Source organism: Molothrus aeneus, chromosome 3, assembly GCF_037042795.1.
Source record: "Molothrus aeneus isolate 106 chromosome 3, BPBGC_Maene_1.0, whole genome shotgun sequence".
Taxonomy (NCBI): Eukaryota; Metazoa; Chordata; class Aves; order Passeriformes; family Icteridae; genus Molothrus; species Molothrus aeneus.
This window is the reverse complement of record NC_089648.1, coordinates 35,109,252-35,123,183: the sequence shown is the minus strand read 5'-3', so window position 1 is coordinate 35,123,183 and position 13,932 is coordinate 35,109,252. Positions and strand designations below refer to the sequence as shown.

The window sequence follows — 13,932 nt, the reverse complement described above, 5'->3', positions numbered from 1 at the left end:
TTTCCCATAAAATTTCCAATCAACTGTCAAAATCATAAACTATATTTAAAAGAAAAGTCTTCAAAGAGAAATAATGTTTCACTTTCTTATGAAAGAAATATTTGAACAGCTTATTCTCCCCACCTTTAAAGGAGAGACTGCATGCAACCTGTCAGTGTTTACTCTTAGACCTTCCTCAACAGGACCCCACTGCTCTGTCTGCCCCACCTTAACCTTCCCCAGAGCACCTTAGTCTTATCACATATCAAGGTCCATCACTCATTCACCTGCTCCTGTTCCTCCTAAGTCTTCCTCCAAAGAAACCTGATTCATCTCTATGTAAATAATTGATCAAAAGTTCCTTTTTATGTATCCTACACTCTGGTTTTGAAAGAAAACTTCAGACTGTAAGAGTCAAAAATTATCAGACAGGGACATCAATCATTCATGAAGCAAAACCACAAAACATGCAAGCACCCAAAAATAAATTGAATTAAGAACTTGAAGAAATTTAGGAGACTCCTTCCCTGTTTTTTGCAATTTTTCAATCTTCACAGTCTAATTATTCATTATTATTCAGAATGGCTCAATAGTATCTTAATCAGTACATCTTCAGTCTTCCTGCATTTCTCTACTTGTACCTTTTCCTTTAAAAAAATCTCTCCATTCACCCTCAGAAAGTAACCAGTCACAAGCAATTTTGCTCAGATTGATCGCACTGTTTTGAGGGAGTACCTCTGTCAATTCCTTACACTGGTACTTTTAAGCCAAACACTGAAATTTCTCTATACTCAAGTTGCATCCCTACCTATTGACTACCTCTACAGGAAAAGGAAAATACAATCATCACAAACAGCCTCCTCACTCCATCATCTGAGTAAATGAGCACCATAGTCCCTTCCTGGCTAGCACGAGGGCAAAACGCCGTTCCTGCCTTGTTCCCGCAAGACCAAAAACAATGCTGTTAATCACAGGTCAGAAAAATGCAGGCAATCTGAGCATGAATGACTGCTTATCAATGAAGTTTCAAAAATATGCTTCACTCTTTCAAGTATTTTTATGAAAGGTCTAGGATGAAAATGGGAAAGCAGTGACAGTTTAGGAAAAAAAAATCAAAAACAGGGAAAATCACTTACTGTACTTGGTTCTGCAGAGGTATTCAACACAAACATCACCCTTCCTTGTCCAGCTGCCAAGTGCTAAAGCATGAAATGAGCAGCTGTTTCCTTCAAGCTGGGGCTGTGTGTCTTAACTAGTCACATGCCCCTCCTGATAAATCGCACTGCCGTGCCAGGAGGTTAGAATCTGAAGATCATTATTCCCCCTATTAGAAAATCCTTTTCATAATAGCAGCCTTTGCTGGAGCATTTGACTGGAACACAGCGCTGTGTGCTCCATAACTTCTGGTTTTTTGTTGGTAGGGTTTTTTTTAATGACTAACACCAAACAGTAGATAAGCCTTAATCAACAGTAGGGGCAGCACAAGTGGAAAGTTAAACACAACCCTGTTGATTGCTTCAGGTTTTTTCTGACTTCAGACTTTGCTGTGTTTTAATGCAGGAATTTAAACAGGAAGAGTAAAATTTAAAATACTGTTGCATTCCTAGTGTCTTTAATACCAGGCCACTCCAGTGATCACGCAAAATATGTGAACGATCCCACTTTTGGAGATTAGTTGTTTGTAAGGGTAACATTACTTATCTTTTGTGTTTGGACAGTAGAATGGTGCGTATTAATAAAGGAGATCATTTTAATTTTGGCATCTGGCACTTTTACATAATGGATTTTGTGGCTGCATTTTGCCAGACATTGTATAGTCAGGCTGAGACAGACCCTTTAAGGTGAGGACTATCAGTCCAAACAGAGAGAGCAAAAAAAAGCTTCCTTATCCCCACGTTCCCAGATGTAGGACAAATGAAGGAGAAATGCTGAAGTCAAGAAAGGAACAGATTTTGATGGAATTTTCCAGGGTGATATGTAGTGACATTACTGAAATTCAACTGAGACTTTACGCTTAACTCCCTTTAGCTTGGTCACACATTTAAAGATATTTAGGTATTTAAGGACAAAGGCGTACAGTCAATGGTATTTCAAGGGTGAGGTGCAAAAGATCATTTTCTGAATTTCTGAAATTCCCATCCCACATATAGGATACACTGTGCTGAAACCCTTGCAGTACTGCATACTGGCAAGATTGAAGGTACACAGGCAATTGTCCATCAGGATATGGTGTGGTAATGGTATTTTGATGTTTGGTAAGCAATCCAGATCCTGCAAGACGGCACAGTCTCATTGGATTACAAAGGGCATTACAGGGCATTTTTCTGAAATACAAACTGCACCAATAGATAGTGCTGGAACCAAGATTTGGGCAGATTAAGGGAATTTCTCAGACCCAGTGTCTGTTTGTAAAATTGTTAAAATAGAATTGCATATCTAGCTGGCACATTTGTCAGAATCCAATGAAAGCCAGCAAATCCCTGAAGATGAAGTCTGCAGTGACAAAGGGTAACTCGGGTCGCTTCCTTTGACCTTACCCAGCTCTTCATATTATATAAACCAGCACATGGTTACAAAACCATGCAGCCAGCAGTGCTGCCAGCATAGCCTGGAGCAGGGAAGAAGCCCTTGTGCTAATTACCCACGCCTGCCTTTGTGAGCTTCTCCTGTTTCTCTGGGAAACAAGTTTCCAGAGAACAACGTCTTGCCCTGAAGGAGCTCTCCCAACCCAGCCAGGCATGGGTGTATCCAGCTATAAGGAGGCGCCTGTCCCAGCCTGGGGGCAAAGGAGCTCTGGATGGGGTTCCTCCTCAAAAGGCTTGAGCTTTGCATGAGACCTGGCCTCCTCTTGGCCTGAGTGAGGTCATTTCAGAGGGAGGAGGAAGGCCTGGAAACAGGGAATGTTTGCTGCAGGTGTGTCCTGATGTGCAGTCAGGCTGGGCAGCACCTGAGCAAGCTGCTCCTCATGTTGTCCTGGGAGACTCTGGGAGACTGTCCCAGGGCATGGGGCTCTGTGACCCAGCACAGCTGCTGAGGAGGCTCTAAAAAAGGAGGCTGTAAAAACTATGAATTTAAAAATGCAAAATAAACCCACGAAGAACGAGTTCATTTAAATTTAGGCCACCGGAGGAATGGCAATTTCCAAAAGGGAGTGGGAGCTGCCCTGGCAGAACTGAGTTGAAAGTTCCAGCAGACCCTGGCCATGGATTGCAGAACTGGATATAAACTCCTGGCCTCGCTCAGAGAAAGGAGAAGGCACTCACTGTGCTTTAAGGCACAGCCCACTGACCAAATCAGTTATTCTTGATAAATGCCATTTAATTTCCCCTAAAATGCACTGAGATCAAAGGTAACTTTACATGCAACTTTAAAATTAAATTAAATCCTAAATTTCTTTAGAACTTTGAGCAAAATTACTCCTTTTTGATACTGAAGAAAACATGACTGAAATGTGTTCCAAAATAATCTATTTGTCCACAAATACCATTGTTATTACTTTGCCCATTTCTCTGACTATGCAATATCATCTGCACTCTTTTACATTTATCAGCAACCATTCATATAATTGATTAAATATTGGTTGTACCTGGGCCATTTGAAGTAGCACAGAGCACAATGTCATCACTCTGCACTGAATAGCTGGCTCCATTTGGTAGCCATGCTCCACATAGGAACATAATTTGATGAGAATGACTGAATGGCAATATTCCACAAACAGCTTGGGATACACTCCCTAAAAAGAAAAGTAGCCTTTGTACTTTCGAAATGAGTAGAGAAATAAATTAATTTTTATGGCTCTGAAAATACTACCATAAACTGCGGTTTATGTGGGAAAAAGTTTATCTATCCTCATGCTAGACAGACAATTTTAAGTCATTGTGAAATAGAACAAGGAAATAATTCCTGAAAATAAAGGTCTTTAAAATTTTGTGGAGGTTTTCCTTTTTTTCTATTCTTTCCTGTTTTTTTAAAAAAATACCAACATACAAAAGATCAGGTAGTTAATGCAGCTACAAAACATTAAGTGTTGTGTTCTTACATCTATCAGATAGCATCTTAAATATGACAAAAGCTTTGCTGTGTGGACTACAACTGTATTCTGCCTTCCCTTTCTGCTGAGAAAACAAATGAAGACTGGACTGAAAAGGGTACATTTCTTTCTCCATGGACATTCATTTGCAAGTAGGACATGATGATCTTTGTGGGTTCCTTACAACTCAAAAGATTCAATGATTAATGCCTCAAATAAAAACTGAGAGATGAACACAGATTTCTCAGTCATGCTGAAATGAGACATGAGAAGTACTGAAAAGGAGTAACAAAAAATAAGTGCAGAATAAGGCACTGAATTGCGATAGGGATGTGTAAGGTAAAATTTTTTATGCCACATAGTATGGATGGCTTTTAGAACAGCCTTAAGGAATTAAAGAACAGAACAGTTGTCCATTTTGGTTTGGGAAGATTTTTGCTTTTACTGATGCTGGATAAATGGGTCCAGAGCCTCTCCTTATGGTAGGAGAGGCTTTATTTCATGGCTTTTTTAAACTGTTGTTTCTCTTTTTTTTTTTTAATGCACTTGGTTATGCCTTGTTTGTGTCATTTAATTAACTGTAGGTGTTTTAATTTAGAAATTGCTCACTGATAGAGAGCTTATCTCAACATCAGTGCTTTGATTCTGTGCAGAATTTTGAACTATAGAGTTATTTTCTTCATGTGGCAATATGGACCTCTGTTTTGTGGGTTGCCTGAAAATGTCTCTTTTCTGTTAATATGATCCTCTGGAATTTATGGAACAGGTGTAAGACTCTCAGTGGACATAAATGTCAGGTTATACTAACTGCAAGTCTGTGTTGCTAGGTTTTTTTCCTAAATGGCTGCACTATATTAGACTTCAGTATTTTAGAGCATAGAAAACTCAAACCTAACAGAGAAACTGCCTGGTTTGCTGGTCTGCCTCACTGTCCCAGATCTTATATAGCTGTCACTATCAGCTGAAGTGAATGAAAACAGACCATAGAAGCCTTCACCAGACAGGATGCTTTATAAATACCTAAGTCTGATTAAAGGGGCTGCTATAAATAGTGCAACAGCTCTTACACGCAGCTTCCAGCTAAAGGACATATGAGGGGCAGATCAGATAAGAAATTTTGCTGAAAATACTGCATATAAGGCTCTCAACCTTACATTACATTAAATCAGTTTTAAACATTTATGGGCTATATTACATCCCTAGCAATCTAAGTCAGTTCCAGTTCTTCAAGGCAATGCTCTAGGGGGCACAGGAGTACTGCAAATGCCCAGTGTACCTCCCCTTTCGTGCCCAAGGGTACACGCAGTAGTCACACCCTCTAAAAGAGTAAGAGTTGAGAGGATAAGTTATCAAATTAGGGCATCCCTGGATATGAGCCTTGATATCAGTCCTTCCTTTATATCATCAATTAAATGTCATAAGGGAACCTAGAGCAATGCTTAGAGTCAAGGCTGCTGGTTGCTTTTCATTGGAAAGCAGTGCCCTTCAGTGATTTAAGTATATGAGAATATAATAATTTGAATGGAAGTTTGATATGCTGTGTACTCACCTGAAATTCAGAGTTTGTGAATTAAGCTAAAATATCCAATAACTCTATTGTCAGAAATTATGGATGGAAAAAATTGTTGTGCTCTGTTAAATGTCTTTCAAGTTGAAAAACTGTAATAGTTCTAGTCTATGAAGTACAGACCTACTTTTTGACTGCTCAGCTGCACCATGGCAGGCAATGGGGGATGTTTTTGTTGACCTAGTAAACATTCAGCCCAGCTATAAGCCTCTGACCAAGGTTTTCACTTGTTATTGTGACTCCTGAATTCTCTGGGAATTAAGCCACTCTGCCAGTAGTCTGTGCCCTGAGTGCTTCTCATGCCATGTTTCAGAGGGGCTCTGCCTTGTCCTCTAGGCTGCCTTTCCACCACCTTTGGATGGCTCCTAGTTTTCTCCTAACCACTTGGTCTGCTTAGTGGAAAACCCAGAAGCAGTATGCCTGGAATGGAAGGGATGAATAGAATAGAATAGAATAGAATAGAATAGAATAGAATAGAATAGAATAGAATAGAATAGAATAGAATAGAATATCTCAGTTTGAAGAGACCTGTGAGGATCATCTGTTTGGATGAACATCATCCAGCTGTGAAGCACAGACCTACAAGAGTAAAGGAGAGAGGATCCAGGAGGTAGAGATGGGAGGTGGAAGAATGAAGCTTAAAGATAAAGGTGGAAGGCAGCCTTTTCTCTCATGTACATTACTGGTCCCTCCTTTTCCTCCTTTCCTCCTCTTGATGTCCAGATTGGAATCTGTACACTGGTTTGTGGAAATGCTGTGCACTCACAGCTGCAGGTTAATGGGAATTGTATCTTAACTTTTGTGATATTTTCTTTAAAGAAGTATAGGGAGATACTAGACTTCAGGGATTACAAATTTGGCATGAAAAATAGGGGATGGTCTTATTTTTTATCTATCTTCTCAGATTTAGAAAGGGGATGACAATGACTGATGGGATGAATGAAAACCTCAAACCTACTCAAACAAAAATACCCCCATCCACAAGACAACCCTTATCACACTTATTCCTGCCTTTCCAAAGCCCACAGTATTCACAGAGAAGCTGGAAATTTATATTTTCTTCCTTATATAGACATGTGTAAGAAATTTTAATTATTAAAATTGTTACAAAAATTGTAAGAGCACTGTTCTTTATTTCCAGTTCACTTTACTTGATTTTGTTTCACCTTGAAGTACAGAGGTGGAATGAAAAATAAAAGTTGTTCTGCACTGTGAATGCTAAAGCAGGCTGACATTTCCCTTGCTAAGAGATAGGGTGAAATTGTGCCATGCAGTGATAGCAGGCACCAAGGACAGCTTCTGTAGCAGTGACAATAGACCCATGATTACAAAAAAACCCCCAAAAAACCAAAGCAACAAAAGCTCTTCATTGTCTGTTACCAACTACATTGAATAGTTATATTCCACAGGGTGGATATGCTCATTTCAGAAACAGAGCTTGAAGAGTGTGTTCCAGTAATTCTAGACTTAGATACAGTAGCACAAAAACACATCTGTCATAAAGGTTTTTTTTCCAATACTGTCTAGATTGAAGATTTCTAAACAGACTTGTGTATTTGGAAGAGATTTGTTCTCCAGGTTTCTCCAGCCATCCTCATTGTGAGTGATGTGCTGAGCAAAGATGGGACATTGCTGTAATGTTGAATGTACAGCAGCTCTCTGTTTTTGTTGTCTTTTCTGCATCTGGTAACTTTGAGCTAATCAGTGCTTCCTTTACCATTTAAAAATCTCCAGAAAGTCTGGGTTTTTTTCCCCACACTTGGTGGAAACTAATACAAGTGACCAAGAGTATAACATCAGAGCTTTTTTCTGAGTTCTTCATGACATCCTCTCTCAGACTTTAAATGAAATTATAGTTGCACAGAAAGTTTTCAATTCAGTGAACAAATGTTTTAAAATGCACTTATTTTTGTTTTACTGAAAGTACCTAGCTTTCTGCATTTTACTTGTCTCTCCTATTGTAAGTTCAACTGCTGTCAACTTTGTCTTGAATAAATAATTTCTGAGAATTATTTTCACTCAAATTTTACAACAGAGAGAATGTTATCTGCCAAATTTGTGCTACATCTGAATAGTGAAAAACTTTTTTTTTTCACCTTAATAATTTTGACAAACATGTTGTCACCACTGCTGTCACAGTGGTTCTTGCTTTGGTCAGTCAGTTTTTCCCCAGTGATGCAGCTCAGGCTGGTACTGAGTAAGTACCAACTTAGAGCACTAGGTGCCAAGCTGCAGCATGACACAGTCCATTCACATTGACATGGCAAGAGTGGAAACAATGGAGACTGCTAACAGACCCAGGAAAGAGAAAAAACCCAAGGCTATTTTCTTCTCTCTAGAATAAAAACCTGACCTTTTTTAACAGTTTCTGTCAGAATACTAAAAATGAATGCACTGCTTGCCTATGAACAGTAGCATTTTTATGCACTGTATGTAAAATGAGGCATGGACCACAAATGCCTACGCTGACAGAGCTGTCAGGCAGGATCTCCACTTAGTCCCACACACAGCATGTTTATCAGCCAGACTCTGTTATCCAGCAGCCTGTCTGAAATCTGCTGCAAATGTCTCAGGGTTCATGCTCCCAGCTTACTCTGAGATGAGTGAATTTGCATGCATCTATGCCTTCCTACTAGGCATGAAGTATTCAGTGCAAAGACAAGAGAGAGTCTATTGCTTCCATACTCCTTAGTTGAGAGGAGATTTGCTTATTATAGTCACAACACTTAATATTTTGTATGACAGAGCCCCTTGGGGCCAAGGTCTCTATATATAACTGCTGGATTTATTACACTTGTTTTACTCTGGACCCTTCTCTGCTGTTAGTTCCAGTTCAATTTCTTCTAGTGTTATAAGGACATTATCCTCCTCTTTTACATTTTTACTGCTTTTAACTATTGCTTAAGACAGTTATTCCTAATGGAATATATCTGAATGAATAGAAGGATATCAGTGATGTGCTGGGTCCAGAATTCCACACAGGCTGTGTTCCAGTATGAAAGCACAGCACTATATGAAGGCAGTATGAAAGTTCTTTTTTTTAAGAGAGAAAGAAGAGACTACCCATGCTTGGGAAGGAGGTCAAGCAGCATGGAAAAAAATCAGCATTAATCCACTTGTCACTCTTGCCTGTTCCCATTTATGAAGTTATGAAGCATATTTTGTAGTTCAATTGAGACTGAATTTGATTTTCCTTTTCCCTTTAGTAATGACCTCATCTTTGAAGATTTATCTTTGTCTCCAGCCTTCCAAGATAATTGTGGTACGGTAATAATCCAAAATAACAATGGAACACTATGCTGAAACACTAGGCTGGAAAAAAAAGGTGTGTTAGAATATAAAGAATTCTAAGGATGCTGAGCTGTCTAAACAGAGATGTTGGTACACATTAATTTCTATTCTTTCTAACCCAGGTGAATTACAGCTCTATAATGTAAACAGTCATTAATCAATTAGTGAGATCATGCTAGATCTGTTAGCTTGACTTTAACTTTTGTCCAGCCCCACCAATGGAGTTATTTGGTGCATGGCTGGACCATGCAGGCAGAGCAGACTGCACACAGTGCTCTGTGTCACACCATAACTGCTCTGGCTGTTCACTGCATTTCTGCTGTTTTGGCACATCTTCATTGCAATACTGGCAACAGGGTGGCCACTTTGCATTTTCATTTTCCTGGGGCTGTGTGGTGCTGCACTACAGAACCATTAGAGCAGGGACTAGAGAGGGGGTTGGGAAGGGACACTGCAGAGATGACATCCAGGTGAGAGCAAGTTGCTGCAGGGAGTTTAGGAGAAGAGCAGAGGACTGAATCTACCTCTACATAAGGTAGAGTGTTTGCCATTTCCCTCTGCTGCCAAAAGCTGGGAAAAGCTTTTCCTTCCCCTAGGGTACCCCTCTGCTTCCCAGGAAGTACTATACTAAGTAACAAGGAGATTACCAACCCTGAAACTCAACTTACATAGGAAGAAGATAAAGACAAAAATATTTCTCAAAGCCAATTTTTTTTTTGGTAACCTAAGATATGAAGATACCTGCATGGTTATTGACCAGGTGAACTTGTACTCCAAGACAGTCTTTCTTGTTCCCCCTCCTTTTTTTTTTTTTTGTTAATATCATATATTGTACATATCCTTCAACATCGCTGCTGCTGCTGTGTGTACATGCAGCAGAAACCCACTGCTACTAATCCTTGGAAAGGAGAGCCCAGGTCAAGTCTCCCACTTTTTCTCATCTGTTGTTCAGATAATAAGTCTTTTTAAACTGCCTAGGTGTGACCAAGTAAGAGATTTGACAGATTTATTCAAGATGTATTTTTCTATTTGGTTAATGTATCTATGTTTCATCTGTTCCTGAACAATGGCTCCTTATTTTGTACCACAATTTGCTGGGGTGAATGAGAGAACTTCAGGTAAAAAAATATATCTGCACTTTGGCATAAAGATTGGTTTTAAAGAAGCTTTTTTAAAAACCCTTGCTTATGCAACAGTACTTTTCTAGTCCACTAGAAGAGTAGGAAAGCAACCCAAGTAAAGTTAATGGCTTTTTCTGATAGCACAGAGGCTTCTGGGAGAAACAGTCCATCTTCCATACACACATTGACCTGCACCCTTGTGCAGTAAGTTGGTGCAAAGGCTGCACATTTAATTCCTGTTTGAGCTAAAGGATTTGTGTCAGCCTGAACAAGTCTCACTGTTGTGGGTCACTACTCATGCGTGTAGAACATTGTGATCTTCCCCTTAAACTTTTATCCATACTCTTCTGTTGTAAGCAGGGAAGCTTTTGGGTTTTGGATAAGAGAAATGGTGAAATTAACATTCTGTGTTTGTAGTCAGACTAGATGATCTAATGACTCTGCCAGGCTTTAAATTTTATCAGTCTGTTGAAATAATTTTGCTTGAAATCAATGAGACTGCCCATACGCTTAAATTTAAGCACCTGCATAAACATTTTCACGAGTCAGGATGTTATTCAGCACATAGTTATGAGCTAGGTGTTTTAGACATTATAAAAAAATATTTGTTAACACTAATATTTCTGTTGTGTTGGGCAGCTGCATCTCTTTGGAGAACTATTTTGATGCTGTCCAATATGGAATGTTGATTTCCTAATGTGTTTTAACTGGGTTTTTTTTGGTGTTCCCTCTTCCCCTGTTCTGTTTTTTGAGTGAGACTACTGTAGACTGTACATGTGTTCTTGAAAAATCTTGCTTTGACTACTCCAAACAACTCTCTGCTCTTTTTTTTCTATAATGTTAGTGGGCCTGACTAAATGGTGACTTTGCGTACAAAGCTTCCTTGTAACAGTGTCTGGTAGAGTGGAATAAGGGCCTAGAGAGAAATTAAGATACTTACACCAGAGCAATTGCATGAGGAATAATAAATCTTACTAAACCTGAACTAGCTTTGCAGGAAAGCATGGCATGACTTGTCACCCAAAGTGCATTACTTTTTAAGTCATGTGATTTTTCTTCAAGTCAGTCAGATTTCCTGGAACCAGAAATCCATACTGCCCACACAGTAGTGACAGCTGACTGTGGTATTTATTTGACAACCCTAAACCTCTTTAATTACCTGGTAAAATAATGTCAGGGTAGGAAGCATGTGAACCTCAACTTCCTTCTGGTATATCAAATTCTCATATGTAGTTTTTAGCTTGGAGCTTTAATAATTGCAGCTCTGTTAGTACTTGTGAACACTCTAAAGTGTTTATGTAGAAAGAATCTCCTGCAGAGTACTTAGACCCTAGCAGGTGGTAAGATTTTATAAGGTGCTGGGGTGTAAATTTCATTCTAAGCCTTCTGAAATCACAGAATCCCAGAATAAACTAGGTTGGAAAAGACCTTTGAGATCATGGAGTCCCAGCCTGTGACCTACCATTACCTTATCAGCTAAACCATGGCACTGAGTGCTCATCAAGTCTTTTTTTAAGCACCTCAAGGGATGGTGACTCAACCACCTCCCTGGGCAGCCCATTCCAGTGCCCAATCACTCTTTCAGTGAAGCATTTTTCCTCATGATTCTATCTTCAGGACAAAACCCTCTGTTCGCAAACTTTGAACTCATGAACATGTGAACTCTTGCAGTTTAGAAACACATCTTTATATGTGTGTGTTTATTAAGAGTATTAATTAGGGAATTTTTAAGTACCATCGGTAATATTTTTTCCAAAGACAAATGTGAGAGTGCATCAGTACATTTTTGATCACCTTTTCCTGTAAACTACAACAACTGGCTGATTTGTAAATGATCTTCTCCTTAGAGCTAAGGAAATGTATCTGTTTTGCTACATTCATACAGTGGTATCAAGCTTTTAAAAAATGTGGTGAGTCCTGCTGACCTGAGTAAATAAATCTGAATGATAGGGTGTGTACTGTTTAGTTGGACTGTAGTTGTATTATAGTTGCTGTGCAGCTGGCATCTCAGGGAAATGGTTGCACTTATTCAACACCAGAAATTGCAATGGTTCCTAAGTTTTTAAATTAAAATGCTCTTTTTCTGTTTCTGCTTAGTTTTTGCACAGGGCAATCAGTTACTGAAATTGAAAACAAGGAATGCTACCTGCACTGGAGCATGCTATGCTAGTTACTCAAATTGCACTCTAAAGAGCTTTCTCTTGCAAATATCTGTACAAGCTTCTAGTTTTACTGCCATTTTAGTCTTCACAAGACCAGGCTTATAACCACCTAGAACCACTGTAAATTACTGAGAATCACTGTAAATGCTGAGTACTTTGAAATCAGACAAAGAAAGGCCTGATCCTTTCCATGAGTGTTGGCTCTCATCTCCTTCATTGGAGCTGCTGCTTGGCACCCCCCTGGTGTTTCAGGGTTTCAGCAGACTGCTGCTGTTTACAATTGTCCTATCGAGGCTTTTCACCTACATGGGTGACATCCTGCCTTGCTATCTTCACAATAGCAGACTCTAAACATAATAGCATCCTATGGGGATACAGTAGAATAACAACACATCACACTTCCTTTGTAGTCACCACAACTTTTTACCATAAACCCCTAATCCTAGACAACATCTGCATAACAAATTAATCATCTGAACAGCATATGCTTAGAGGCAATGTGTTAACACCAATAAGACTAATACAAAGGTTATTCTCATAGAATAACCTTTTCAAAGAAGATAAAATTTGCATGATGAAAACCTGAGTCTGTTATTCTACAGCTTCTGTTCTGCTGCCTCAAATCACATGCTGAGAGTCGAAAAAATCAAACACAATCTTAAAACCCACAATTTTTCCATCTAAAAAGCCTGTCTTATTGATGGTGACTCAGTGAATTAATATGGTCTGTACACTGATCTATCTTAAAATGGTGCTTTTTACACACTCAGTCATGATAGTGTGATATTGTGTATAGTATCTGAAAATCAGCAGATTAGAAATTTCCACTCATATTCTACTGTCAATTTAAATTAGACCTCAGAATGACAGCCTGTAGTATTGCAATGCAAGCAACAATGAATACTATATCTTGATTTGATATCTATATGTAGTATATTTTTGTATATATGCACGCAGACACACACACAAATTACTTGTCACAATAAATTCTAAAACTCTAGAAACTTTCAATTATTTTAATTCAGGCTAAGTTCCTACCTTCAAGTCTACATCATAAGACTAAATTATCACAAAACTTGCATTATGTACATTTTGATGTGTTTCTATATTCCATATTAACACATATAGAATATATATATCTTTCATATACTTCTTACTTTCTGATAGCACAGAGATTTCTGGGAGAAGTCTCTACTTTCTTATAAAGATATCTTTCATATACTTTTCTCTCCCTCTGTCTTTCTCTAAATCTATATTTTTAAATGAATGTAGAGTTAACATCATATTTTCCTTTGGGGCATACATTTACCATAACATTTCTCAAGTACTTAATCACAATCTGCAAGATGAACATGACACAAGTCAGGAAAACAGCAGCTATGTCATGAATTTATGGCAAAGGCTTCTTTTGCTTAAGAGAAGTTCTGAGGAGTCCATAAGTGAATTCAGATTTCTTTATCTAAAAATCAGATATCCTGCCAAACCTTTAGCTAAAAGTCAGTTGCCATTCCTTCTCCAAAGATCATTCTTTTTTGGTTTACCAGCCTGGCCACACCTGAAAAGAAGTGGAGCATGCAGCAAGCAGAAATGCCAGAAGGAGGCACTTACCTTAATTTGACAGGGATCCAACTTGCACCACTCTCCTTTTTCGAAGATTTCTTCTCAGGATCTCGAGATGCTGAGGTGATTTGCTCCCAGCAGTGTCCTGCCCATGGCTCTCCCACTCAGCAGCCCTGGCAGGGCCCTGCAGAGAGAAGCAGGATTGTGCTCTGATCCCTCCCA

The 13,932-nt window shown here is 39.0% G+C and overlaps 1 protein-coding gene across 5 annotated transcripts in view; it reads right to left on the bottom strand.

The window, feature by feature from the left end:
* RASGRP3 (RAS guanyl releasing protein 3) overlaps positions 1-1,264 on the bottom strand; it is a 46,555-nt gene extending 45,291 nt beyond the window's left edge. For 2 of the 5 annotated variants that reach the window (XM_066546656.1, XM_066546657.1), the window contains exon 1: positions 1,116-1,261. The gene's annotated coding sequence lies outside the window, so the exon portion shown is untranslated. Of the gene's footprint in view, positions 1-1,115 lie in introns of all 5 variants that reach the window. The other 3 variants (XM_066546661.1, XM_066546660.1, XM_066546659.1) reach the window with 2 other exon arrangements.
* Positions 1,265-13,932: the final 12,668 nt, after the last annotated feature.